Raw genomic sequence first — 3,965 nt, 5'->3', positions numbered from 1 at the left:
AATTAACTAATCTTGAACATAATTAATTAATATCTGACTAATTTGCAATTTTAGAGTATGTTTTTAAGGAGAAATAGCTTTGGGGGTAGTTTCCAGGATTTAAAAATGAAATTAAAAAATCGGGAATAGAGCAACAAATTAGCAACAAAAAAGCACTAAAAGAATATGTCCTATTTTTTTATTTAACACAATTTTTTGAATGGCTGTGCTAACTTTAAACATAATAAGTTAGCACAGCCACTATTTTCTCCGAAACGGCTGGAGCAACAAAATTGGGAATTGAGCAACAAATTAGCAACAAAAGAGCACGAAATTTCTGTATAAATTTTATTCGATTGTGCTGAATTGGCTGTGTCAGCTTAATAGACGTCGCGGCCGCAGCATATCCCCACTAACTGGCTAGTTCGGACACGAACCATTAGCACGGACGCAAACCATGTGCGGTTACCGAGCGAAACGACGTAGTTGAGGCGCACTTTCTCAGGCGGCGCGTCGGAAAATCGGGCACACAAAAATTGACGGAAAACGCCGGGATGGCCTCTCTCAGGTTTCTCTCTGCCCAGGCAAACTCGGATGCACTTTGGTGCACGTATATATGAAAAATGTATATATATATGTATGTATATATGATGTGTATATATATATATATATATATATATATATATATATATATAAAATTAACGCCGCTGTCCACGAAAATACACAATGTATATCTATAAAATACACAATATGTATATCTATAAAATCTTAATATATCTTGTGAATATATTAAAATGGATATATTAAAGAAAAATATTTTTATTTTTCTGGAATTAAATTTATAAAATATTTGACACTAGCAATATTACACGTATATAATTCTACTTATATTAAAATTATGTTTTATACATGCGCGCACACAAATTGTCTGTTTTCCAGCAGTGGAACGCAATTATTTTTATAGTAGTAGATATTTTAATAATATTGATGGACTCGCAGAATTGCTTTTCTGCAAAATTATATCCTTTCTACAAAAATATATGTAAACTGGATTTGTTTCTTTAAACGTATTTATCTTTACCTTTGACAAGCACAATTAAATTTCAATTTACAATTAAATAACATATAAATTCTTAAGAAACGCAACGCTGTAATCGCAACGTTTCGTCTTTTCCCAAAATTTCCATCATTTCAGCAACAGGTGGTCCGACCTATGAAACATTGATATTATACAATTACACATATTGATATTTTTTCCCACAATAAAAGTAAATTCGGGTGCTATATTTACCTTTACGCCGCTCATAATGCTTCTCAGAGTTTTCATCAAAGCAGCGAATAGAACTCCGTTCTTCTTGGCAAAATTTTCTTTAGATACGGCCCATCCAATCAGTCTTGTAATTACTAGCATCTATTTCAACTAATTCCGCGTTCAATAGTTTAATCGCGTCTGAAATAATAAAACATGTATAATGACTGCTTTGACAAATGGGACTCGATACCTTTTTTGTGCGAAGAAAGATATCAATACCTGAACATTCAGCTTGTTTAACATTTGGCATAGAAGATGGAAGACAAATCTATGAAAATGCTAAATCTTCTTTGACGAGATCATTGAGTGTCGATATTCTGTTCTGTGCCCACTTTAATGTAGTTAATATGTGATTATCATCCAATTGCAAATTTCCATCATTTTTCCTAAAATAGAGATGATACAAGTTTTATAATTACACCTCAAATACGGCATCAAGTTTTGAAAAATTTGAAAAAATATAAATGGAGGGCTCATTTTGGACGTATATGAGAATGTATCTTTCTCTTTTCTCTTGTAGAATCGACCCTTCATCTGGTGCTTCGTCTCCGAGGAGGCGAATTCATTGAACCCACGCTGCGTATACTTGCGCAAAAATACAACTGTGACAAAATGATCTGTCGCGAGTGTTACGCTCGTCTTCATCCACGAGCGACTAATTGCCGTAAGAAGAAGTGTGGCCACACGAATAATATCCGACCAAAGAAGAATTTGAAGTAGACTAAATATCCAATTCCATTTTCTATGTTACGGAAATGGATATGTATATTTCTTATATATGGCATCAAAATAAATTACAACTGATAAACTGATCTTTCGCAACTTTATTCTTCTTGAATGTTTAATAAAATAAAACTTTTCTACGAAATTCTTAGATATAGAACAAGCATATAATTGCATATAATGAGCATTTAAATAAATCTAAGTTATTAACAATTTGCATATACAAAATTGACACTAAGTTAACATAACATTAACAATATTTAGTATTTACAATATGATATGTACAATAAGTTCCATTTATAAAACGTGAAATTAACTTTGTCTTATCCAGAGCATGCTGGTTTCATGAGCAGTTTATACTGACTAGCGTAAGCCTCATATAAATTCATATCGTTTGGATTTGGTATCATGTCACCTACCTGTAAAAATATTCATGAATATATACAAAGTTATACAATATTTTAATTATATGCAACACATTTACATACTATAACTCTTTTCACATATTGCTCGTATATGCTTATGCTTGCGTCTTTAACACTAGGTAGCGTAATTACAAGAGCTGTAGATTCATGAAATGCTTGTTGAATTAATTTTGAACGCAATTTAGTATGATCTATGGGATATGTTGCATTGCGCTCTATTAGAACAAATCTGAAAGAAGGAAAATATTGAAATATATAAAACATTTTTTATATTTATAAAAAAAGACAATGATTGTGTTACTTTTCATACAGAATAATATCATTCCGTTTTGGATATTCTGGTTCTGTGCCATATACTTCTTTCATGGAAGGAAACAATGATTCGAATGATATTAATTCCGAACTGTCCTAGACGTTATTAATTGAGAATCATCCGTTTGTTATGGGTTTCATCTTCATCTGAACTTGAATCCTCGCTTGAGCTGCAACATATAATCGATAACACTAATTAAAGTTAATTATAAATATAAATTTCTATTTATAAAATTAACTTCAAAGAATAAGATTGATAAATTAAATGTTATTATGTACCTTGCGCTGGACGTTGTACTACTCGTACTGTCCTGACCAGTCATAGATGGATTTTTCATATTTAAATTTTTACTACCTGCTTCCTCTCTCCATCTACCTGGTCGTACACGAACAGCAAATGGGCTATAGCAGGTGGTAAAGTGTGGCATAAAATCTCTAACGGAGTGGCTTATTTTATACGCATATACCTCAGATAGTAGACAATTCATACGGCCTAAAATATTTGTAGCATTTTTCGTAAAACAAGTTGATGACATAAATAATAATATGTATAATTATGAAATAAGTGACACACTACCTATGATAATCATAATAAACGTCGATCATTTCTTCTATTGAATTTTGCACTTGTATCATTTCTGAACAGGATTTGGTTACTTCGTCAAGTGCATAAGGAAGACATTTCAATACACTTTTATCCCACCATTGCGTCAGATTTATCTCACCATTTCTTTTACGCGAGTAGTGACAAACAGGTAGATGATGGAGATAATAATCCGTTAGTATTTCCCATATTGGAGGCTTACTTTCTTCAGGTATGAACAATCCTAAGATATACGCACATTTATTAAGCGATAATTATAGATTTTTTTGTAAAGATTAGACAGATACATGTTTATTTACCCAGAAATAAATTAATCGTGTGCTGCTTTTCTTGGTCACTAAACGTATTGCTGTAATATCTGCTTAAAGTTTGCATAATATCGTTGCCCTGACTTGTCCATGGAGCAGTTTTTCTAAATGACAATAGTTTCGTATATATGTAATAATATAATCAAAATTATATTATTGCCACGTTTAAATGTAATAACGTTTATCTACCTATATGTCTTAATTCTGTGAACTAGTTGCGAACCACCATATTGAAAGGCTAAAGTATCCCCATGATCCTCGTACAATTCTTCTAACATCCTCACGCAATCAAAATCAAATTC

At 31.9% G+C, this 3,965-nt stretch overlaps 1 pseudogene; it reads right to left on the bottom strand.

Moving 5' to 3' along the window:
* Window positions 1–2,736: 2,736 nt before the first annotated feature.
* On the bottom strand, window positions 2,737–3,959 carry LOC112461361 (annotated as a pseudogene).
* Between the last annotated feature and the right edge of the window lie 6 nt (window positions 3,960–3,965).

The sequence above is a fragment of the Temnothorax curvispinosus genome, unplaced genomic scaffold (assembly GCF_003070985.1).
Source record: "Temnothorax curvispinosus isolate PA1 unplaced genomic scaffold, ASM307098v1 QBEX01011306.1, whole genome shotgun sequence".
NCBI classification, from domain to species: Eukaryota; Metazoa; Arthropoda; class Insecta; order Hymenoptera; family Formicidae; genus Temnothorax; species Temnothorax curvispinosus.
Note: the sequence above shows the minus strand (reverse complement) of the source record. Positions and strands in the feature narration are given on the sequence as shown.